This window comes from Myxocyprinus asiaticus, chromosome 6 (assembly GCF_019703515.2).
Source record: "Myxocyprinus asiaticus isolate MX2 ecotype Aquarium Trade chromosome 6, UBuf_Myxa_2, whole genome shotgun sequence".
Lineage (NCBI taxonomy): Eukaryota > Metazoa > Chordata > Actinopteri > Cypriniformes > Catostomidae > Myxocyprinus > Myxocyprinus asiaticus.
Window position 1 is genome coordinate 3,343,391 of NC_059349.1, and position 27,031 is coordinate 3,370,421.

Genomic DNA, 27,031 nt, shown 5'->3' on the forward strand with positions numbered 1-27,031 from the left:
GAATCGCGACGTAACGCTCAGCAAACGTATTCACAGAGCTAACAAAGAGGCCGGCTGGAGACACTGGAGCATCCAAAAAGTGGCTTTTTCCTTATCACTCATTTATGTGAGGGTCAGCCATATATGTCGATCCAGAACTGCCAGGTTGACCATGGACTTGCCGATGACCTGCGCAGTGAATTTTGTGGTATGCAGCGCTAAATCTGTAGCGGTGCGGAACTTTTTGAATATCTCTGGATCAAAGCCGTGCTCGTCCATTTATCTGAGGAGCTTGGTTTGAAATTCCTGGCACACCGCCATTGTGTGGAGTGCTGATCCAGCTTGTTCTGCTGCTGAGTAAGCTTTTCCCACCAGTGCAGACGTTTGTTGACATGGTTTGGAAGGATGTATGCGGCACGATTTCCACGCCCTGTTACTCGCTGGGCAGAGGTGTGCCGCTTTAATAACCGTTTTCTTCCCCATAATTCACATTAAAGAGGATGGTGTCACTGCGCGAGCACACTGTATAAGGTTGCGCGCCAGGACTTGTATAGTTCGTTATGAACTTCGGGGAAGAATGGGGCAGATTTGCGGGACGCTACCTCATCCACTGACCACTCGCTTGATGCAGCAAGAGACATAATGACATCGTCATTATTATCCCCAGCGTCAGAACTGCTGCACGAGATGAGGCCGCCCGCTTTTTCAGAAGGCCGGAGCTCATCTCGCACAGTGTATTGGAAAACATGTGCTTCGGAGAGATTGAGGGGCTCGCGGGACGTGTGCCGCTACAAGGACCACCTCAAAGTCATCTTGCTCGACCTCACGGCCCCGCCGTGCCTCCTCGTGTGAATCCTCGGGTATTACAGAAGAGGCGGGTGGGAGGGCTTGTGAGGCTGAATCATCCCTCAGAACGAGGGTGATTTACGAGCGAAGCGTCTTGAGAGTCATGCCCTCACAGTGAGGGCAGTCTGTCTCCACAAGAGCTGACTCTGCGCAGCTCTCATGCTGATCTGATGGCGGGATGTGCCTCTCGCACAAGGAACACTTACGGAACGACATCTTTAAAAAGACGCAAACATGTAAGTGACTCTTTTAGATACATAAATGTATATTTATATCACACAGTATACAATACACAATATACAATTGCTTTGTAAGGATACAAAAACCCTGCCAAAGTGCTGCAGGGAATCAGGATGCTGAGGCCCGTTCACCAGTGAAGCGTCAATCGGCGAGGCGGTGTGATGTTCGCCAGAACACTGCAGGGGAGCGGAAAGTTTTCCCGTGAAGATTCCGCCCGCTGACTCGTGTATATCTACAGCAAAGATAGAGGGCTTCTAGACAAGAGATGATCACTGTCTTGAAGGAAGAAATTCTGAGGAAATGGTGTTTACGCCACAGAGTCCCGGCTCACGGATCTGCTGAGGGAGACAGGCCCCGATCAATTCTGGCCAAATTTCTGAGATCATCCGATACAGATCTCGTGTTGCGCCAGGCGAGGAGCAAAGAAAAGCTTTCTTGGAGGAGTCACAATATTTTCTTGTTCCTGGACTTTGCGAGTTCAACAAGAGAGAAATGCGATCGGTTTAAGGAATGTAAGAAACTCTTACATCAATGGAAGATCGCTTTTGCACTGATGTTTCCCAGCCAAACTGAGAATAGACACCAGGGACGGCAGCAAAGTATTTACATGTCCCAAACAGGCACTCTCCTTTATAAATAAATTGGAGTGAGTAAGCCATTTGATGTTTCTTATATTATTGGACTGACTCGCAGTTCAGTGACTCGATTGTCTGAGGAAGCTGGGTGCCATTTTTGTTGCTTTTTGTGTTGGCATGACTCCTTCAAGAAACTTTTGCATTGACGGAAAGATCGCTTTTATGTTGAAGTTCCCGGCCAGATTGAGAATGGACACTATGGATAACCGCAAAATATCTACATGCTCACATAATGGACGTCTTTTATAAAGTTGACGGGCTGAGTAAATCATGATGTACTTTTATATGCGGCCTCCGAGTGAGTTTGGCTCTTGATCGTCCGAGGAACTGTGATGCCTGTTTTTTTTTCTTTTCGTGCTGGTTCCGCCTAGCGGCTGGAGTTTGTTTTTGTGGAGTATTTTCGCAAGACATTGGAATGATTTCGTCATCTGCTGCACTCATAACGGCCGGCTCACTGAACAATTGTCTGTCTGTCCGAGGAAACTGAATGGCTTTGTATCAGCTGGAAGTTGTTTTGTGGAGGAACACACCTTCAAGACAGTTCTGTGAATGAATCTACATGTTCTTTGTGTTTATTCTGCCTGTTGGCTGGGGTTTGTTTTATAAAGTATTTTCTGTTATGTAATTTTGCCTCACAGAATTTGTGCAGAAGCACCAGACTTGAGCAATCCGATGGCAAAGTTGTCACGGGGGCTCTCGTAGGCGTACATGGACTCTGAGTTTAGAGGGATTGACGCCAGTTGATGCTGTCGTGCGCGGGGTTAATGTGCATGTTTTTCTTTTTTCTGTTTGTTTTGTTCAGGGGGAAGTGCAGGGTTTGATTGTTGCATTAATGGGGAATGTGGTCTGTATAATCTTGCTTTTGACACACATTTTTTTTATTATATCAATATATTAAATGTTAATATGAATGGATTGTCTCTCTCCACATGGAATGTGAATGGGTTGGGGCACCCCATAAAAAGAAGGAAGGTTATTTCTGAAGCTGAAAAATTTGGGAAGATATGGGGTGGACATGTTTTCTTTAGTGCTGTCTCAAGTAAGAGTAGGGGAGTCAATATACTGATAAGTAAACATCTACAATTCAAATCTCTCAAACAGATTAAAGATAAAATGGGAAGAGTCATTATTGTTTTAGCAGACATTCAGGGGCAAAGGTTGATTTTGGCTAATATTTACGCACCTAATATTGATGATCAGGGCTTTTTTATAGATCTTGAAAGGATGTTGCAAGCCATTAGCACCCCTCATGATATAATATTGGGAGGAGACATTAATCTTTTGTTGGACTCAATCCTTGATCATAGTGAAGCAAAAGTGTGTTAGCCCCCTAGAGCAACATTGACGCTTCGCAGGATGTGTAAAAATCTTGGTCTTGCAGATATTTGGCGACTTTTGAACACATCTGGTAGGGACTATACATTTTCATCAGTCCATAAGATTTATTCTAGAATAGATTTATAAAATCTCATTTCATCTGTTGTTGATTGCTCAATTGGAAATATCTTAGTCTCAGATCATGCCCTGGTGAGTTTAGAGGTGTTGTCACATACGGTGAAAAAGAAATCATATAGTTGGCACTTTAATGTATCCCTTTTGCAAAATCCTGATTTCCAACAAATGTTAAAGACTGAAATCAATGTTTATATGGAGACTGTGGGCATGGCTTGGGAGGCACTTGAGGCTGTTCTTAGGGGCCGGACCATACAGTATGCCTCATTCACCAAAAAAGCCAAAGCACGAGAACTCGTGGAGTTGGAAGGGAATATTAAAAGTGCCAAGGCAGAGCTGAAGTGCCGAATGTCGTCTGATGGCCTCAGAGAATTGACCCGACTGAAATACACATATAAAACTATTTTGTCGCGGAAGGTGGAGTGTTGGTTATTCAGGGAAAGACAGTCATACTTTGAGTCAGGTGACTTGGGAGGCACTTAAGGCTGTTCTTGTACCAGATCTATGCCTTGCCTCCACAGAATTATTGGTTCCTTCTCTAAGTTCTTGGGATACAGAGTCAGTTGGTCTAATTCCAAAGCTTTGGCTCTGACAGCGTACTGTCCAGTAACAGATTTTCAACAGGGCACCTTCCAGTGGCCTTAGCAGGGCATTGAGTATTTGGGCATTTTATTCCCAGAACATTTGTCCGATTTAGTTAGTTAATTTCGACCCTTTAATAAAAAGTTTTTCGAGTGATGTGCGCAGGTGGGCTTCATTACATTTATCTATGATTGGGAAGGTCAATGTTATTAAAATGAATTGTATTCCAAAATTTAACAACCTGTTACAATCTTTCCCTAAAGATGTCCCCCTCTCTTACTTTAAGCAATTAGATAGCATAGCAAAATCCTTCATTTGGAATGGTAAACGTCCCAGATTACATTTCAACAAATTACATAGGCCACTTGACAAAGGTGGGCTAGGCCTACCCTAGATTTTGTTTTATTATTATAAATTCGGTCTCAGACATTTGGCTCACTGGTCGCTTCCACCTGAGAGAGCCCCTCCTTGGTTTTGTATTGAACATGAATTTCTTGCCCCTATTTCACCATTGCAAAGCCTTTCTAACGAATTAATTGGAGAAGTTAGGTTACACCCCGTTATCTCGCATTTGCACTCGGTATGGACAAAAGTGTCCAGAGTGTTTAATTCAGACATTTATTTAAATGTTGCCTCAAGTATATGGCTGAACCCAAAATTATGTATTGATAGGTCCCCTTTCTGCTGGTCAGAGTGGACTGTGAGGGGGGTTGCTACACTCGGTGACCTATATGAGAGTGGAGTGTTGAGACCATTTGAAAATATGGTTCAACATTTTGGGATTCCCAGATCTCAGTTATATAAGTATTTACAGCTGCGTCACCTGCTCTGTACTGTTTTTGGGAGTAGCATACACCCACCTAAAGCGGCAGATACTCTGGGAGAGGTGATTAATGCTTTTGGGAAAGGTCATGAGGCATCAGTGTATTACTCACTGTTAATTCAGAGTCTGGGGGATGGAACTTCAACTTCTCTCAAGAGATTATGGGAGAAAGATTTGAACTTAATATTGGAGGAGGGAGTGTGGACTACAATTCTAAAACACATCAAGTCTACATCTAGAGATGCAAGGGTGTGTCTGATGCAATTTAAGATTTTGCATTGATTATATTGGACCCCCTCTAGATTGTATAGGCTGGGTTTAAAAGACACACCCACCTGTTGGCGATGCCAGCTAGAGGATGGCGATTTAATACATGCCTTCTGGTCTTGTTTGAGGATTCAGGAGTTTTGGTTGAGAGTCCAGAATTTTGTTTGCGAGGTCTTGGGCACTAAGGTTCTGTTCTGTCCCAGACTTTGCATGTTGGGTGATGGGGCGGTTACTGATATAGCCGATGGGTATGCAGAGAGCTGGGTCCTCATCAGCGTGATGATCGGGAGACAGATAATTTTGAGGGGATGGAAATCTACGAGCGTTCCCTCTTTTTATGAAAGGTGCACCAAATTGGGCAAGGTAGCGTCTTTTGAAGAGATGTCGTATAGACGGCTTGGCAATTCGGCTGCTTATGACAGAAAATGGGGCAGGTTTTTGGCCTTTTTGGAGGGTGCTCAGTGACGGGCTGTGGAGAGAGACATTTTGTTTGGTTTGGGTATATATTTGTTAAATTTGATTTTGTTTCTTTTGTTTTTATATATATAATTTATTCTTAAGTGTTTCCTTTGTTTTGTTTTTTTGTCTGTATATATATGTGTGGTTACTTTAATTTTGTGTCGGACCACTGGATGTATATAGTTGGGGGGGGGGGGTACAGGGGAAGGGATATACAATTTTATAAATTGATTCAGTGTATGTATGTTCTGTTTGTGTAATCCTGTTTGATTTTTTGTTTTGTTTTTTGAATCAATAAAAATGTTAATATCAAAAACAGATCCACCTGACCTTCCCACCACAAACACTCAACCTTCCCGCTCCCCCAAATACTGATCAACCGCACTTGTCTCCAATCACCGTGTCAATCAGCTCCTTTATATAACACTCCACTCTCTCTTCAGTCTTCGTCTGGTATCAAAGCAGTGTACAGACTCACTTACCTTCTACTTACCTGACTCTTCAGACACCATTCCTGTGTGCTCCCTCAACGATTCCTCTCCAGCGCTATTCCGAAGTTTGTTCCAAGTCTCCTCTCCTGCGTCTCCTTCCCTTGGTGTTATCCTCCAACCCAAGTAATACTTCTACCTGCATATACAATAACCTCCATCAAGTACTGTTGTCTGTTCCTGAACCAATCTGCTCATTCACCACTCACCTGCCATTTGCTGTCAGTGTTTGTGTTTGTTCAAATAAATACCTGCTTTTGGGTTCACCACCATCTTCGAGTCTGGGTTACTGTAACAATAGGAAGATAAATGTTTTGAAACACATTTCCAATCTAAAAACTATAGAAATGATCCCTGAAAGTACAGTCTTAACTTTCCAAATGGAACACAAACAGAGCTCCATTCTCACATGCTTCTTGTCACTACTGGTATTGCTTTGTTGATTTCTGTCAGCTTTAAAGTTCAAGCTACTTTTACATCAGAGCAGAAAGTTCTTTCTTCCAGTGTGCATTAAAAAAAATTGTCACTCTTTTGCGGCATTGCCATTTGTTCGATAATCAACAGGTACTAACAAATCAACACACCTTGAAGGAGAGTCTCGTTTGAGCTAAACTAAACAAGGAAACTACTAATGTAAATGAAATATTTAAAAAAAAAAAAATCTGTCATTGTGAACATATGACACTGCTTCAATGGTTATGTACGTGCCTGTGACCGTAGAAGCTACTGGAGATAACTAGCCATTTACAGACAACCAAATACTACCATTCAACACTTCAAAAGATCAACAAAAAAGTCAAAATCCCAAATGCAGATGTTAAACCACATCTCTTCAAAACTTGTTTAATACAAAAACATTTTAACACCTTACATTAACAAATGTCTAATGTTTTACTTCCTAAAACCACCACTCTGATCATACTCCTTTCCTCCATATTGCCAAATACAATAGAGAACTCTCATGAACGGCAAAGAGGTATGAACAAAGTCATTTCTTGGTGCCTGATTACTGCTAAGAAAAGAGCATCAAAACTTATCATCGTGGTAGAAAGACAAATCTTTTGAAACTCATTTCCATGCTAAAAATGTTCAAAGCAATCAAAGCACAGTCGAGTCAAAGATTTATTGGAGGCGCAAAGTTCTGATTCCAAAAATAGACTTTTATTACAGAGTAACAAAGCCGAGGTGGTCCATGGAGCATCTAAAATTGCACTTCAGAATCATGCATTTTTTTTATACAGTTTCTGTTCCCCTTATCTCTTTAAGTGATGGCCTCTTCATCCATTGAAATCACCTTACGCCTCCCTAGTTTCGTCTTTGCCGTCTCTCTTCTAGCTGGTCACCCTTGACCCCGACTTGTTGGAAAATGCACGACTACTGCATTTTGCATACATATTAATTTAATGATCAAAAATGGATTAACTGAATGATTAAATAAAAACATTCCATATATTCCCTCCATTGGAACTTCCTACAAAGTCCCACTAACATAGCCTAATTCAAGAGTGCTACTTCACAATCCAGTCCCTTCACCCACCACTTTCTATTGACCAATTTTAGGTCACACAGTCTCTCTAATTAATGACCAGATCATCCAAATCAAAAGTAACAGTCACCAGCTGCATTAAGTACTGCAGTGCATCTCCTCCTCATGGACTGCACCAGATTTGCCTGTTCTTGCTGTGATATGTTACCCCACTCTTCCACCAAGGCACTTGCAAGTTCCCGGACATTTCTGGGGGGAATGGCCCTAGCCCTCACCCTCCGATCCAACAGGTCCCAGATGTGCTCAATGGGATTGAGATCCGGGTTCTTCACTGGCCATGGCAGAACACTGACATTCATGTCTTACAGGAAATCATGCACAGAACGAGCAGTATGGCTGATGGCATTGTCATGCTGGAGGGTCATGTCAGGATGAGCCTGCAGGAAGGGTACCACATGAGGGAGGAGGATGTCTTACCTGTAAAGCACAGCACTGAGATTGCCTGCAATGACAACAAACTCAATCCGATGATGCTGTAACACACTGCCCCAGACCATGACGGACCCTCCACCTCCAAATCGATACCACTCCAGAATACAGGCCTCAGTGTAACGCTCACTCCTTCAACGATAAACGTGAGTCTGACCATCACCCCTGGTGAGACAAAACTGCGACTCATCAGTGAAGAGCACTTTTTGCCAGTCCTGTCTGGTCCAGCGAAGGTGGGTTTGTGCCCATAGGCGACATTGTTGCTGGTGGTGTCTGGTAAGGACCTGCCTTACAACAGGCCTACAAGCTCTCAGTTCAGCCTCTCTCAGCCTATTGCAGACAGTCTGAGCACTGATGGAGGGATTGTGCGTTCCTGGTGTAACTCAGGCAGTTGTTGTTGCCATCCTGTACCTGTCCCACAGGTGTGATATTCGGATGTACCGATCCTGTGCAGGTGTTGTTTCACATGGTCTGCTACTGCGAGGATGATCAGCAGATTTCACTGAGGGAATGGTAGAAAAGGACTCTCTCTGTTTTATATATCTAGCCAAATGTTTTCCTTCTTTGTCCCCTGAAACAAATATGACTGTCTTGCCCTGAATAACCAAAACTCCACTTTCCGTGACAAAATAGTATTATATCTGTATTTCAAACGGGTCAGTTCTCTGAGGCCATTAGACAACATTCGGTGCTTCAGCTCAACACTTTTAATATTCTCTTCCAATTCCACAAGTCCTCGTGCTTTGGATTTTTAGATGAATGAGGCATACTGTATGATCCGATCCCTAAGAACCGCCTTAAGTGCCTCCCAAGCCATGCCCACAGAGGATACTGAGGACAAGTTGGTCTCCATGTAAACACTGATTTCAGCCTTTAATATTTGTTGAAAATCAGGATTTTGCAAAAGAGATACATTAAAGTGCCAACTATATGATTTATTTTTCTCTGTATGTGGCAACACCTCTAAACTCACCAGGGCGTGATCTGAGGACTAAGATATTTCCAATTGAGCATTCAACAACAGATGAAATTTGGAAAGGGTTTTAGATATATAAAAAAATCTATTCTAGAATAAATCTAATGGACTGATGAAAAAAATGTATAGTCCCTCCCAGATGGGTTCAAAAGTCTCCAAATATCTGTAAGACCAAGATTTTTAAACATTCTGTGAAGCGTCAATGTTGCTCTAGGGGGCTTACACACTTTTGCTTCACTATGATCAAGGACTGAGTTCATCAATAGATTAAAATCTCCTCTCAATATTATATCATGAGGCGTGCCAGCGGCTTGCAACATCCCTTCAAGATCTATAAAAAAGCCCTGATCATCAGTGTTAGGTGTGTAAATATTAGCCAAAATCAAACTTTGCCCCTGAATTTCAGCTAAAAAAATAATGATTCTTCCTGATTCATCTTTAATCTGTTTGAGAAATTTGAATTGTAGATGTTTATTTACCAATATAATGAATTACTTGAGCCAGCGCTAAAGAAAACATGTCCACCCCATATCTTCCCAAATTTTTAAGCTTTCTGTGGGGAAAGATGCATTTCTTGAAGAAACACTATATCATATTTCTTACGTTTAAGAAAAGAAATAACCTTCCTTCTTTTTATGGGGTGCTCCAACCCATTCACATTCCATGTGGAGAAAGACAGTCCACTCACATTAACATTTGACATTTTGATATAATAGAAAAAATAAATTGTGTGTCAAAAACAAGATTATACAGACCACATTCCAACATTATTGCAACAATCAAACCCTGAACTTTCCCCCAAACAAAACAAACAGAAAAAATAAAAATGTGCGCATTAACCCCACACACAACAGCGCCAACCGGCGTCCATCCCTCTAAACTCAAAAGGTCCATGTATGCTTACGAGAGCCCCTGCGACAACTTTGCCGTCGGATTATTCAAGTCTGGTGCTTCTGCACAAATTTAGTATGGCAACACCACATAACAGAAAATACTTTGTAAAACAGACCCCAGCCAATAGGCAGAGTAAACACAAAGAACATGTAGATTAATTCACAAAACTGTCTCAAAGGTGTGTTCCTCCACAAAACAAACTCCAGCTGATATAAAGCCGTTCAGTTTCCTCGGACAGATAAACAAGTGTTCAGTGAGCCAGCTGTTATGAGTGCAGCACATAACATAATCATTCTAATGTCCCTTAAAAATACTCCACAAAAATAAACTCCAGCCAACAGGAGGCAAAAGCACAAAGAACGAACAGATTCATCTACAACTGTCCCAATAGAGTGTTATTCCACAAAACAACGGAACACAATGGAACAAAAAAAAAAAAAACACAAAAAACAAAACAGACATACCGGTTTCTCGAATGTTCAAGTGTGTATTTAGCGAGTCAAATTCACTCGGAGGCTGCATAATTGTTTGTTTTTTTAAATACAAAAAATATAACAACATGACTTACTCAGTCCGTCAACTTTATAAAAGACATCCTTTGTGTAGGCATGAAGATAATTTGTAGTCATTCTTAGTGTCCGTTCTCAATCTGGCCGGGAACTTCAGTGTAAAAGCGATCATCCATCCATGCAAAAGTTTCTTAAAGGAGTCATTCCACAAAACAAATTCCAGCCGCTAGACGGAGCCAGCGCAAAAAGAAACAAAAATGGCGCCCAGCTTCCTCAGACAGCCAGAGTAAGTACAGCGAGTTAATCCACTCTGAAGCTACATGAAAAATCCCAAATGGCTTACTCACCCATTGTTTTAATAAAAGACAGTGCTTGCTTTGGACACGTAAATACCCTGAGACCATCCTTCGTTTCTATTCTCATTTTGGCCGGAAACATCAGCAATCTTCCGTTGATGTAAGAGTTTCTTACATTCCTTGAATCGATCGCGTTTCTCTCTTGTCACATTCACAAAGTCCGGGAACAAGAAAATATTGTGATTCTTCCAAGAAAGCTTTCCTTTGCCTGGTGCAACACGAGATCTTTATCGGAAATTTGGCCAGGATTGATCGGCCTGTCTCCCTCAACAGATCTGCAAGCCAGGACTCTGTGAGCTCGCTCGATTTCCAGTTTATGGCCTGTTATGTTGAGCAGACTCGGAAGTGCTCATCCAGGAATTTCACCATATCTCTGTCTTCTTCATGCTCAGGAATTCCAGCAATTCGATGTTATTCCTTCGGCTCCTATTTTCCAAATCGTAAAGTTTTTCCAAAAAATGTTCCACGACTATTTTGGATGCGGGTGGATTAGCGGATAATTCCCTTTCTGATGATTCCAGATAATCGATTCGTTTCTCAAAGAATTTTATTTCCATCGCCATAATCGATCGACGTATTACAGCGAGATCCTCCAAGTCAGCAACAGCCTTCATCAGCATCACCGAGATGTTGGACAGTTGACGCTTTCATCTCCCGATGTGCCATCCAAATCTAATCCCCGGCTCGCAGGCCCTTCAGAGGTTTCAGCTTGAGCATATAAGTGTCTTTTAATGTCTCCAGAGCCTGAGAATTTTGACTTCTTTGCCATGTTTACCTCAAAGAACAAATATGTACTGGGTGTATCGAATCTCAATGGATTATAACATGAATATAATTTTAAAAAACAGCAAAGTGCGCAGAGCTCGTGTTTCACACATCTGCTTCTCGCATGGCATCACGTGATCCTCCTCCAAAGGTTTCTTTCAAACTTTCCCATCTTAAACCATCTTCAAGAAAACCTCTTCCAGAACTTTCAACCTACTTCTATCATCCCCTACTTTCTTTTGTCCATTCAGACAACATACATATTTTTATGTACTGTAGAACCTTCAAATCTTTAATAAAACACAAACTTTGCCTTTCTTTTTCGACATTCACTTTACATTCAATACAGCTTACTTTAGCCTTCTGTTCGAGCAGAGCTTTAAATTTACAACACCTACATTGCAGTCCTGTCATCTTATTATTAATATAATCCCCTCTTTTTTTAAGTCAAATAACTCTCTTATTATTACTTACTCCCTTTCCTTACTCTTTCTCAGGAGAAGGAACTTCCTTTCTATCTAATGAAACAACATAAATCACCTTTTTAAACTAACAGAAAAGTAAGTAAAAGTTTAAACAGAATAAAGTAGTAAAGAGGCACAATGGAAATTCAAACAAATCTCTTTTGTTGTGTTTTGAAATAATTGATCATTAAAATACTGTAATGATGCTGAGCGATGAGGTAAACAAAGAGACGATGGAATGAAGAACCCAAGTGCAATTTATTTACGTAAGTGATATCCAAAACCCTAACTATAAACGTGAACTAAACAAAACATAAACATGAACAACTAACATGAACATAAACTTGACTTGAATTGACTTAGACTTAGCATGACATGTTACCAAACACACAATATCTGACAATGGACAATGGAAAACATGAGGGCTTAAATACATGGACAAGGGGTAAAACAATGACGATGGAACCAATGAACAGACAGAACTGATAACCAGTTAACAAGACATTAACCCATTGAAAACAAGACACAAGAACATGGAGGGAAACAGGAATCACATGACTAGGGAACACATTATATGAAACAGGAACTAGATATTTCAAAATAAAAGACATGAAATACATGAATCAACAAAATACACATGAGATATCCCCCCCACTAAGGGGTGGCTCCCGACACCCGACACATGAACAAAACACATAAAACATGGCATAATTTTAAAAGTTCAATAGGGAGCTGGGGGGTTATTGAGGCATGACTTGGAGCATGAGATCAGGGCGGAGCCCATAGGGGGTGGAGCCATGAGAGGCTCGAGGGGCAGAGCCATGGAAGGCGGAGCTGTGAGAGGCTCGAGGGGCGGAGCCATGGAGAACTGGATACCCGGAGTGTAGCCAAAGAATCGAAGGGCCAGGGTGGAGCCGGAGGCAGGGAGGACCAAGGCAGCGCCAGAGGCTCAGAGGAGCAAGGCGGAGCTGGGGGATCGGAAGACTGAGGCGGAGCCGGTGGGACTGAGGACCAAGGTGGAGCCATAGGGAAGGAGGTCCCCAGTAGAGCTGACAGATCAGAGGGACGAGACGTAGCCAGATAATCGGAGAGCCAAGGCAGAGCCAGGTGACTGACTGACCAAGGTGGAGCTGGAGGAACGAGGGACCCCGGTAAAGCCAACAGGCTGAAGGACCACAGTGGAGCCGAGGGAACGTAGAGCCAAGGTGATGTCGAGGGATCGACAGGCCAAGGCGGAGTCCAGGGCTCAGAGGGTCTAGGCGGGGTCGGAGGGTCAAAAGTTCCCCTTGCCTGATCAGGAGAATTAAGGATGGGTACAAGGGCAGGAACCATCTCCAGGTCCAATAGCTCAGACATGGTTATGACATGGCATGGAGCAGACTCAGGCATGGCTGTGACGTGGCATGGAGCAGGCTCAGGCGTGGCTGTGACAAGGCATGGAGCAGGGTGAGGCTTTACTGTGACATGGCATGGAGCAGGCTGAGGTGTTGCTGTGTCATGGCATGGAGCAGGCTGAGGCGTTGCTGTGACATGGCATGGAGCAGGCTGAGGCGTTGCTGTGACATGGCATGGAGCAGGCTGAGGAGTTGCTGTGACATTGCATGGAGCAGGCTGAGGCGTTGCTGTGACATGGCATGGAGCATGCTGAGGCGTTGCTGTGACATGGCATGGAGCAGGCTGAGGCGTTGCTGTGACATGGCATGGAGCAGGCTGAGGCGTTGCTGTAAAATGGCATGGAGCAGGCTGAGGCGTTGCTGTGACATGACATGGAGCAGGCTGAGGCTATGCTGTGACATGGCATGGAGCAGGCTAAGGCGTTGCTAAAGATGGCGCTATCTCAGCGACCATGACGAGGAACTCTGGCTCGGCAGCCATGACGTGGAACTCTGGCTAGGCAGCCATGTCGTGGAACTCTGGCTCGGCAGCCATGTCGTGGGACGCTGGCTCGGAGGCCATGTTGTGGGACGCTGGCTCGGCGGCCATGTCGTGGGACGCTGGCTCATCGACCATGACGTGGGATGCTGGCTTGTCGACCATGATGTGGGACTCCGACTCGGCATCCACCTCCCTTACAATGAACGTAGAACCAATAATCTGCAGGGCAAGGTATACTAGATATACTGAGCCAGGCTGTAAGTACTCCGACCGCCAGACATCAGGGAGGAAACTGGCTCACTTAATCCAAAACAGAAACAGTCTTTGAGGGCAACCTCATAAAAGTCCACCCAAAAGGCCAGAGCGCAGAAATCCTCCAAATAATCCTCCAGGGGACGATTCCCCTGACATAGGCGTAGGATTTGGATTGCTGAGTTCATGGTTAGGTCAGGTAGTTTCTGTAACGTTGCTGCTGGTGTTTGACGACTTGACTTGACTTAACTTGACAACGTAACCAAACATACAATACCTGACCAAGGACAATGGAAAACATGAGGGCTTAAATACATGGACAAGGGGTAAAACAATGACAAGGGAACAAATGAACAGACAGAACTGATAACAAGATAACAAGACAATAACTCAATGAAAACAAGAGAACATGGAGGGAAACAAGAATCACATAACTAGGGAACACATGACATGAAACAGGAACTAGATATTTCAAAATAATGACATGAATCAACATAAATACACATGACAAATACACTACATCCTTTTAATTTATCATGTCTCTTATTTTTTTATATCCTAATGTTTCAACATCATTTAACAATAAGATTTTATTTCAGTTAATATTCTCTTATACTTATCAGAATTTCCTGAAAAATGATTCAGTTAAATAGCAGAACCAAACGTCACAGTGTAGAAACTGTATGCCTCTATATTGAGACTTTTATGGATTAATTTCAAAATACAAATAGTAGTACTAGAAAAAGACACCCAATCCTTCTTTGTAGCACCCACTAACCTTTATTTAAAGTGAGGGTACTCTCTGGAAAATTTGTGGGAGTAACCAATCCAATAGGTAACTCTAACTTTGCCATCAAGTTTGTAATATTTACTTTTCAAATCAATAAATCAGTGGTTAGATGCTGGATTTAAATTTAGACCCTCAGAACAATTTAGACATGAACACTTAACCAGTCATTAAAAAAAAAAATAAATAAATAAATAAATAAAATAATTCTTGTTGCACATTAATCTGCTTTGAATACTATTATGATGCTAGTGAAACTTTGTAATATGGCACTTTTCATACCACTGTCTCCTTAAGATGATTCGCTTTGGATAAAAGCATCTGCCAAATGAATAAATGTAAATGTAAATGTACTGAACCCATAGATGGCAGTCTGGAAAATCATAAACCCAATTGGTGGTATAAGACTGAAATCAATTTATCCAGAGAAATTTTAATCCACATTAGAAACGGCAAATCAGTAATGATTACAAGCAGTCATGAGAGCGGGAGGACCAATCGGATAAAAGCACACCTCATTTTCAGTCTTCTTTTTCTCTGGACTTCCTCCTGCAGTATTAGCAGCTTCAATAAATCATCTGGCCCAGCTATCTGCAATGGTGAGAGACTGGTTCCAGAATGTGTTAGTGAACAACATACACACAATGATGACAAAAGAAAGGGTAAAACATAGTTAGTATCAAAGACACACACAGAATAGATCCATGAATATGAAGTTATTAACATTCATAGTTGAGGAAATTATGATGTTCAATTTAATCTTAACGTTTCTCCATGGGTTTCACTTACTACCAATGACCAATTTTTCCTTAGCATTATCAATATTTTTTACAATCAAATACATCAAAGATATTTCTTAAATCTTCAAATCAGAACTTCTAGCACGAATAACATTTTCCATTTTATGCACTTCCAAAAGAAGAAAATGTTAATTTTATTTAGTGCCCTGAATATATTTTATTCAGGGCACTAATTCAGGGCAGTAACAGCATCTCACTCAATCTCTCCATCAGACAGTCCCTGACAAAATAATAAACTCTACCTATCTTATTTTTGTTGATGATCAAGTTTACACTGATAAAGTTGCAACTCACATGTAAATTTGTTCTCCAGACATACTTAAACACATAGGAAATCAAAAACAAAACAAATAATAATGGGTTCTTTCATTTAGATATCAAGACTTTACAATGTTTAATTTAATATTGTTCAAAATTTTATTCTCTCATAAACTGGATCAGACAGAATGTAAAACAGACACATGAATGTGAAGTGTTCACATTTAAGGTTTGCTTTTCATACTCAAGTTACAAAATAGAATTTGGTTTTGGAAAAACATTTCCTTATTAGTCAGTTTCACCTTTTTTATTTCAACTAATTTCTCTTTCCCATTTCTTTGAGATTTTATCAATCAATTCTCTACACAGTGGATTTCTAGATTTTAGTATTTCCACTGGAGTGTTTGCCATAATTATACCTTATTGTAATGTAACCACACTTATCTTCAATACAACCTTTGTTTAAAATCCAATTACTTATTTGACTTTAGTTTAAAGCAATACACTGGCTCAAAACTTCATTGTTTGTCTAGATAATGTGATAAGATTTCCCAAATGGAATTCAATCACTTTAAAGTTCTTTATAATTTCAATATTCTTACTTCTCACTGTGATATGAACTTTAACCCTAAGCACAGTTATACCACTTGACCGTATAAATTCTCTGTATAAAGTCAAATAAGCTTCTAAGCTACAGCCTGGTTTTAGGAGTTATGATCTGGCACACATCCAACAATCACAACAGCTGCTCTTTCTCAGTTTGGTTAATCTTATACTTATATCACAAAGCACAGACGATTCAAAGATTTGCGTAAAGTTCTGATTCCAAAAGTAGACTTTTATTACAGAGTAACAAAGCTGAGGTGGTTCATGGAGCATCTCAAATTACACTTCAGAATCATGCATTTTTATACAGTTTCTGTTCTCCTTATCGCTTTGAGTGATGGCTTTTTCATCCAATGAAATCACCTTATGTCTCCCTAGTTTTGTCTTTGTTGTCTCCCTTCTAGCTGGTCACCCTTGTCCCCAACTTGCTTCAGTGATGGTGAAAGCATGAACATTTCATTTTATATGCAGAAAACACACTGTAATCCTTCCATATGGTTACATATTTTATATTGACTAACTATCATTACTTTCTGCATTAATTTAATTAGTATATTAAATGATTTCCCTTATTACAGTCATTGGTTACACACATTCCTGTAAAATGGAGACATATATGTCCATGCACATGCATATATTTAATCTCATCTCTAGCACTAATTAATGCACATATATCATCTGCCTTTTTTGGACACCAGGCAGCTCCTGTCTCTGTTCTTATTAAAAGTTTAAATCATCCTTTTAGTATCAACACACACACACACACACACACACACACACACACACACACACACACCCTTCAAGTTATAGTTTGGAATTTCTGTTTTGCGATTATAACCACAGCTTTTAACATATAACCATTTTGAAACACGAAGTTACATTTTGGAAAGCCATAGTTTCTTAATGGTTATGTATATTTAGATGTTGGCCATAGCAATAGGAGATTTTGAGTATAACGTTTTACATGTAGTTATGTAAATGAATTTATTTATAAATGTTGTTACTCTCTTTTTCATTCACAAGCCGTTCAAGACCTGTGGTGAATTTCCAATGTATATTTTCAATGAATTTGATGACTCTCTCATGTATGACTCTTTAACCCTTTACATAAAGCTATTGTAAATGTTGTATGAATGTTGTAATTAATTTATCATGTACACCTTGGCCAGTTTTTTATGAAATTGGAAAACAATAAAACTAGTTTTTCTCTCTGTTAATGTTATCATTGCCCCGTGTATAACTGTTTTGACACTCAACACAGCAGTTCATAAGGAATTAAAGTATAAATGTAAAAAGTTATCATGCACATATACACCTGGAATCCAGAAGCACTTTATTAACAATTAAAGTGAAATCACACTTGAAATTTCATAATGTCAAGGATTGTGACTGAATATGCTGTGCTGTTTTAAGATCACACAATAAAATTCACAACCAGTTTGTGATATAATCATCTTATTATTCCAATGTATTTGATGATTTCAATGTGGATGGTTGATCTAGTGTGATAAGATCATGTTTTTTAGCTTCATCCATCTATTGTCTAACTGGGAAACCATCCCTTAGAGATATATATCTTGGAATGTTTGCACTGACTTCTTGGAACCTAGCCCTAACAACTAATTTGGAATGTTTGGATTGACTTAGAACCTAACCTTAAAATCTAAATTTGGAACAAGTGGATAGAATTCAATCAAATTTTAGTTATCATGCACAAATACAACTGGGAGCCAGATGCGCTTTATTAATATTTTAAGTGAAATAACACTTGAAATTTCACATTGTCATGGATTGTGATTGAATGTGCTGTGCTGTTTTCAGATCACACAATAATATTTACAACCAGTACGTGATGGAATCATTTTATTATTCCAATGCATTTGATTATTTCAATGTATATGGTAGATCTAGTGTGTTATAATCATATTTTAGCTTCATCCTTCCATTGTGTAACTGGGAACCCTACCCTAAGAGATATATATCTTTGAATGTTTGGACTGACTTCTAGGAACCAAACCATAAAATCTGCATTTGGAACCAGTGGATATGCTTCTTGTAACCCTAACCCTAAGAGGTATATATCTTGAAATGTTTGGATTGACTTCTTGGAACATAACCCTAAAAACTAATTTGTAATGTTTGGATTGACTTCTTGGAACCTAACCCTAAAATCTAAATTTAGAACCAGTGGTTAGAATTTAGTCCAATTTTAGTAATCATGCACAAATACAACAGGGAGCCAGATGCATTTTATTAACATTTTAAGTGAAATCACACTTGAAATTTCACATTGTCATGGATTATGATTAAATGTGCTGCGCTGTTTTGAAATCACACAATAAAACTGATTTATGTGATTAAGTTATTTTATTATTCCAATGTATTTTATGATTTCAACGTAGACGGTAGATCTAGTGTGTTATGATCATATTTTAGCTTCATCCTTCCATTGTGTAACTGGGAACCCAACCCTAAGAGATATATATCTTGAAATGTTTGGATTGACTTCTTGGGACCTAACCCTAAAATCTAAATTAGGGTTAGGGTTATGTCCACATCTAAATTTAGAACCAGTGGATAGCATTCATTCCAATTTTAGTTATTATGCACAAATACAACTGAGAGCCAGATGCACTTTATTGGCACCCAGCATGCATTGCGGCATGAATCTAAAAATGAGTTTGTTGATTGTCACCATTGATGAGTTTTGTATGCCAAATGTTTATGTCCGTATGTCTAATTATAATTAGAAAAAAAAAATAACAAAAAAATGGATGTTGCATCTCTTACTGGCAGTGTCTGCTCAACTTCACAAACATCTGTTGTAGTAACTTTCTCATATTTATTGCTATGAATAATGTAGATTTAATTTTATTTACAGAGAGCTTCCATCAAATAAAATCAGGGCATCACACTTCTAACTGACCAGTTTCAAAATAAGAAAAAACCCACATTCATCTGGTCGTATTGTCTCTCATTATAGTACAAATACACTTGTTTTGATAAAATATTATTGTACTGATTGGAAAAGAACTTGGTAACAAAGATGAAGGTTCAAGTGCCTAACCAAAGATAACACTAATCACTGTAATGGTGACTATTAATAATGGTGTTATTGAAAATAACAAAATAAAAAATAACACAAAATCAGCAACACTAAATAAAGCAAAAGCTTTATTAACTCCTAATCTTTTGCACACATGAAAAAATAAAAATAAAAAATCCCAAAGTTACTTATAATAATAGAACTCCAATGTTGTATTTTGAGCATTTTCAAGCATTCTTCTGTGAGATGTTGAGACATTTAATTTGTTGTCCAAGAGCATATTTTATTTGCAGTTGATGTACATCTAATGTTGTGTGACTGTAAGACAGATTCAATTGTTGTGGTGTTTGCTGGTTTGTTCTCTTGATTTCCTGTTCTTATTGTTTCTCTTTCCTTCAGCAGACTCTGCTTGCTAACATCAGGTGTCATCACTAATGATCAATCATCACTCAGAGAGTGTACCTACTTTATTTAATTATCTGCTGTAGATTCAACCCTGCTTCAGTGTTAGTTTTTAACACCAGTGAGCGAGACCCATATAAACACCAGGGGCCTCATGTAGAAAACTCTGCTTAGATTTCTTCCTAAAAGTGTGCGTAAGCACAAAAGTCAGATTTTGCATGCGCACAAAAGAAATTCCGATTTATAAAACCATAGGTACGCCAGAACCTGCGCATAGTTCCCTTAATAAATCCCATGTAGTGGAAGTTTGCACGTACATGCACGTGATTCATTCCCCACCCCATCTCCTCCCCAAAATAACCATGTATGGAGAGTACAACACCTGTTTTTACTATGCATATCCTCATCCACATACAACTGTCATATGCATTTCACCGTTCAGACACGTGATTACTGCGTTCAACAGTACGAGAAACTGTATTATAAGAAATAAGACTGTAAATGTCACATATAAGGTTAGATAGTGCACTGTGAAGAAACATCATTTATTAAGATATTAACTTGTTTTCAAAAAATATATCTTGAATATCCCTAGGCAAAATATTTTTATCTTTGCAGACATAAATCTAACTTAAGTGTTGGAGCTATTATATTCAGTTGTAATTTTTGTTTGAGCCACTAGAGAGCGTAAGAGCATTTTGAGTATTTAGGTTAAGGACGTCCTTGAAGTTGGCACCCCATATAATTAAATAATCACCAAAAACTATTCAATTCATTTGTGCTGTGTTTGTGCTGTGTTTGTGCCGCAAAAACAAACGTTTGTGATGGTTTGGTGTTTGAGATATTAAGCATTCTTTTTTTGGCTGTATGACGTCACTCTCCACCCCATCTCGCTCAAATCAATCCAAACCGGTGCTGGTCGTTTGTGCTCGGTTTGTGCCGTTAAAACAAACGTTGTAACTATTTCCCTTCCTTAGGGTACGTTTACACGACAATGATGTACTAAAAACGGAAACGTTTTTCCTTTGCGTTTTTGAAAAGTTACGCGTACAGACGACAACGTTATCAAACCGATCCCCGTTCACACGGATCCGTGAAAACGACTAAAAATGCTGTATTATGCATGCCAGGCCAGTAGTTGGCGATGTCACTTTGTAAAGAAACACTACGCGCCTGCACACACAAGCATTCTTCCACAGAGCGGTGAATACAAACAATGACGGCAAAAGCATCGAGCAATTTTGTCTGGACGGACGTTGAGGTTGCTTTATTACTACAATTACTTTGCTGGAGAAGCGTCAATAAACTCAAAATCTTGAGCAGCACAAACACAGTCCTGTAGTCCGCCATTGTAGTTTTTAATGTCTCGCGCATTGTTTTGAAGTACTCGCGTGCATGCCTATAGACTGAACTCTCAAGATTATTCAATAAACTCTGCTCATTTTTACCATCACTTCGTCTCCTGCCTTCTTCTGTATTCCCCCTGCTGACTCTTGGGCAGGTAAGAGAGTAAGTTAACGTAGTGAACTGTAGATTGATTTTGGATATCTTCTGAGGGAGAGAGAGATCTTGTGTACTTTTCTGGTTTTCACTGCCTCATGTTTTTATATTCTAAGCATGTCTTTGAATTCTGTTCATGGCTTCGTTTTTGCTATGAAAATGGGAATTTGTGAAAATGTTGACGTCATGTGCACGCATATTACATGTTATATTAAGAATATTGGATTGATAGGCATCAATTTAAGATGTATAATTATCAATATGAATACTGGTGTCTGTGCAAATAACAATAATCAACAATTTATTCATTTGGAGTGTTGTGTATGGAGTGTGAACATTGAACAGTAGGCAGAACCTGCAGTTTGAAAATCTTGAAATTAATGTATGGATTCAGATGGGGAAAATGTATTTGTATTTTAAATGTTATTTATTTAATTTTATTTGATGTACCTTTACCCTGCAATTCATTCACCCACCGCTTATGTACAGTTGTGCTCAAAAGTTTGCATACCCTTGGAGAACTGGTAATATATGTACCATTTTTAAAGAAAACATGAGTGAAAACATATTTCTTTTATTTCTTATGGGATTCATATTCAACTGTAGGTTATAACAGAATGGCACAATCATAAAACAAAACGTGGCAACAAAGAAAAAAATGAAATGACCCCTGTTCAAAAGGCTGCATACCTTTAGTTCTTAATACTGTGTATTGCCCCCTTTAGCATCAATGACAGCGTGCAGTCTTTTGTAATAGTTGTCTATGAGGCCCCAAATTCTTGTAGGTGGTATAGCTGCCTATTTGCCTTGGCAAAATGTCTCCAGGTCATGCAAAATCTTTGGTCGTCTTGCATGAACCGCACGTTTCAGATCTCCCCAGAGTGGCTCGATGATATTAAGGTCAGGAGACTGTGATGGTCACTTCAGAACCTTCACCTTTTTCTGCGGTAACCACTGGAGAGTCAACTTGGCCTTGTGCTTAGGGTCATTGTCGTGCTGGAAAGTCCAAGGGCATCCCATGCGTAGCTTTCGTGCAGAAGAATGCAAATTTTCTGCCAGTATTTTCTGATAACATGCTGCATTCATCTTGCCATCAATTTTCACAAGATTCCCCATGCCTTTAGAGCTCACACACCCCCAAAACATCAATGAGCTACCACCAAGCTTCACAGTGGGGATGGTATTCTTTTCACTATAGGCCTTGTTGACCCCTCTCCAAACATAACGCTTATGGTTGTGATAAACTCTATTTTGATCTTGTCACTCCAAATTTCAGTGTGTCAAGGTGTTGTCAGGCATATTGTAACTGGGCTTTTTTGTGGCATTGGCACAGTAAAGGCTTCTTTCTGGCAACTCGACCATGCAGCTCATTTTTGTTCAAGTGTCGTCGTATTGTGCTCCTTGAAACAACTACACAGTCTTTTTCCAGAGCTTTTGCAATTTTAAAAGCCACAGGTGTGGGAAATTAACCTTTAATTGCCATTTAAACCTGTGTGTGTCACCTTGGGTGTCTGTAACAAGGCCAAACATTCAAGGGTATGTACATTTTTGATCAGAGCCATTGGGGTGATTTCTATTATCGTTATGATTTAAAAAGGAGCCAAACAAATATGTGATAATTGGCTTCATATGATCACTATCCTTAAATAAAAGACAGTTTTTTGCATGATCAGTCATATTTTCAAAATCAATGCCAAAATTTCACAATTTCTGCCAGGGTGTGCAAACTTTTGATCACAACTGTATATAGCTTATAGACAGAGATGTGATGCCATGTACAGTATTCAATGATATGCTTAGAATATGAAAACATGAGGCAGTGAAAATGCATGTTAGATCCAGTGTACACAAGACCTCTCTCTACATCAGAAGATAGCCAAAACCAATCCATATCAACAGGCATTTATATTAACTTACTCTCCTACCTGCTCAAGAATCAGTAGGGGGAATACAGAAGAAGGCAGGAGACGAAGTGATGGTAAAAATGAGCAGCGTTTATTGAATAATCTTGAGAGTTCAGTCTATAGGCATGCACGCGAGTAATTCAAAACAATGTGCGAGACATTCAAATCTACAATGACGGACTGCAGGACTGTGTTTGTGCTGCTCAAGATTGTGAGTTTATTGACACTTCTCCAGCAAAGTAATTGTAGTAATAAAGCAACCTCATCATCCGTCCATACAAAATTGCTCGATGCTTTTGCCATCTTCATTGTTTGTATTCACTGCTCTATAGAAGAATGCATAGTGTTGCGCAGGCGTGTAGTGTTTCTTTACAAAGTGACATCGCCAACTACTGGCCTGGAATGCATAATACAGCATTTTTAGTCGTTTTCGCGGATCCGTGTGAACGGGGATCGTTTTCGTCTGTATGCGTAACTTTTCAAAAACGCAAAGGAAAAACATTTCAGTTTTTAGTACATCGTTGTTGTGTATACATACCCTAAATCGCTCCAAACTGGTGTCATTCGTTTGTGCCAGTTTGTGCCGTTAAAATGAACACTTTATCTATTTCCATTCCTTAGAAATAACAAATATGATTCGGTGCTGTGACGTCACTTTCCACCCCATGTCGTCGAAATCGCTCCAAACCGGTGTCATTCGTTTGTGCTTGATTTGTGCCGGTTTGTGCTGTTGAAAGAAACAATCGAACTAATTCACTTACATAGAATAACAAAATTATCTTCCGGATCTGTGACGTCAGTCATGCATCTCGTCCAGTGCACTCATTTTCTGACTCGTTCATTTGTGCTCGCTCGGTGCAGGTTTCTTACCGTTGCTGTCGTTGTTTTTTTTTTTTTTTTTTATTTTTTTATTATTATTTTAATATTGACAGTTTGATCATTGACAGTAACTTCAAGCTTCAAATCCAAATCACTTATGCCCGTATTTGTGCGCGTGTAGCACTTGTTTGAATTCATCTCGAGTATATTGATGCTTAATATAATGTTGTTTGTGTTCTGGTTCATGGCTGAACCAAGTATTACATCTCGTTTATTACCATTATGTTTTAGGAGGTTATTGAAAGTAAAAAGTAGCCTAACTTCAACTTAGTAAATATATCGTTAAGGCCACTTGCATTATAATAACCGTTTGCTCGGTAGTGCGGTAAAGTTAGTTTTATATTTGACATTCGTTTGACATTTGCAACAATACCCATTAAACTCTCTGTGCCCATCACATTTTCAAGCCAAACCAACTTGGACATGCATGAATAGGTTTTCTTTGCCTCACACAAAGCTGATTTTTTAAAAAGATATTTTGTATCATATCTATTTTATTAGCCCTATAAATCAAACAATTTAACTATTTGATATTATGACATCACAACAAATATGAAATGTTCTTAAAAATATCCCTTTCGTGTGACACAAGGCTCTGTGGGATTTACATTCTATATGTTTTCAAATAAATATAGTAGTTTAAATGTTTGTAAATGCAACAGCCAGAAAAATCCTTTCAAGCTGTACCTTCTGCAAATGACACAAAGGTAAGCTAGCTTCACATCATGGTGGCGCACAGGAGCGCATCATCCAAATGGTAAGAAGGGTGTTGTCCTCTGTTTTGAATCAACAAACACTGGATGATGAAGGATTACACACTGTGCTGTGTGAAACTGAAGCAATTCTCAATGACTGACCCATCACCAAAATGTCTGAAGATCCTAATGATCTTTAAGCACTTACCCCCAATCATCTTCTTACAATGAAGAGAAAACCAATCTATCCTCCTGGTCTTTTTGAGAAATCAGAACAGTATGTAAGAAGAAGGTGAAAATAAGTACAATACCTCTCAGATCTTTTTTGGAAAAGATGGATAAAAGAGTACTTACCTTTGTTACAGGAAAGGCAAAAATGGACCAAAGAGAGGCGTAATCTTATGCCTGGTGATATTGTACTCATTGCAGATTCTACAGTCTCACTCAATTATTGGACTCTTGGAAGAGTACTAGAGACTTTCCCAAATAAAAATGGTTTGGTTAGAACTGTACGAGTTCAAAGCAAAACAAACACAATAGTAAGACCAGTAACAAAGCTTTGTCTTTTATTAGAAATGTGAAAAAGATTAAAATGCATGGTGTACTCTTATTCTAAAAAGTAGTAAGAGTAATGGACTGTTTGATGGCTCCTTATGTAAATAAATGTATTGAATTGTTTATGCCCTATATCATTAACAATTGGTATGTTGAAGCCATTATATTGAGTTGTAATTTTTGTTTAAGCCACGAGAGGGCGTATGAGTATTTTGAGTATTTAAGTAAGGTGATGATGAGTTACAGGTGCGCAATGGAAGGTCAAACAAGCTTTTTGACCGTGCCGTGAGTGTGCTGTGCAGCGTATTTGCAAAGCTGTGCTCGTGCCAATAACAGTTTGTTTTGAATAAAATATTTTATATAAGTTTTGGAATATTTCTTTTGCCTTTTGTTTTGTTTGGTTGTTTGAAATGCCAAATGGGCAATAAATGGATTGGAATATCCGACTTTATCTCGAAGGTATGGACAATGTGTTTATTTTATTCAAGGCAGAAGCACGCGTCAAAGCCAGACTTCTAAAAACCATCTGTGTCTCTACACTAAGCAATTTTGCCTCTCAGAAAATCTTTTAAATCGTTTTAAGGGTATTGAGAAGTTAAATATTTATTACTGGAAACAAAACAAAAATTATTAAAATTCTTTGTGCAGCATTGTCTGATATCATCGGACAATATCACCATAAGATTTTATATTTGACTGGTATTTTATATTTAAAAAAAAAAAAAAAACGCAAATGTACTTTTCATGATGTTTTTATTAGACTAGATCGGGGTTTCATTGCATGAGGGTCGGGATGAAGTGGAGCAGGCAGCACATTTGATGCGCATAGCTGTATCTGTTTGCAGCTGTACAATAATGTTTCTGAAGAGACATGTCTCTCCAGTGATCTGTTCGACTACTGAATGTGGCCAGCAGTGCCTGTCTTAAAGCTACTGTCCGTTTTACCGAGCCATTTCACGTCAGTCAGAGTCAATTGCACATCGCATTACAGATAGTCTTTAAAAATGACAGCGAAGATTTCTTTGTTTGAGATATTTTCTGTTCTATTGCAAGCATGTACTGAGATGAATACAGCCTTTGAATAGTTACTGTATGTTCCTTCTCTATGATGACACTGGAAAGTTCTCCAAACGCAGCGCATCCCAAACCAATATTTCCCTTTTACAGCTTATATTTGAATGCCTTTTCTATTAGTTACATAAAAATAATTTAGCCTACTATTGGCTTGATAACGATTACTTCTGTTTCAAGTGCTTAACTACATACTTTTTTATTCTAAATGTGAATTAAAAGAAAATCTGAGCTTATAATCAGTCTGTTCAGTTCATTATTTGTCCAGCTGGAGTCGTCAGTTCACTCACACAGCAGTAAAAGAGTGCGTATGCACAGTCAAGTGTGTCCGTACGGTGCGCACATATTTACGCCAGGGGCCTGATGTATAAAATTTTCCACGCACATATCGGGATTTACAAAAATAAACTTAAGTGTAAATACTGTTCCCCATCTCCCAAATACTGTTTGTCGGAAAAGGAATATTGTTGTTCACAATATTGTTAAAAATTTTGTTTTTATGTCTTGCACTCAAATAAATGCAATAAAAAATGCAATAAGTGCAAAAAACAATACAGCATTCGTTGCAAATGCACGAGATGCTCACACATTCTGAAAAAAGAGGCATTTTCCTCTTCAAAGCACACACATTATGCGCAACCGCTTCCCTACAGTGAGTGTCGCATCATATCATACAGTGAGCAAACCAAAT

At 39.3% G+C, this 27,031-nt stretch overlaps 1 protein-coding gene and 1 pseudogene across 1 annotated transcript in view; one reads left to right on the forward strand and one right to left on the reverse strand.

Annotated features, from left to right (window-relative positions):
- Window positions 1–27,031, forward strand: part of LOC127442946 (gastrula zinc finger protein XlCGF7.1-like) — an 898,889-nt gene that overhangs the window by 363,127 nt on the left and 508,731 nt on the right. The window lies entirely within an intron of this gene.
- On the reverse strand, window positions 6,678–6,870 carry LOC127443222 (uncharacterized; annotated as a pseudogene).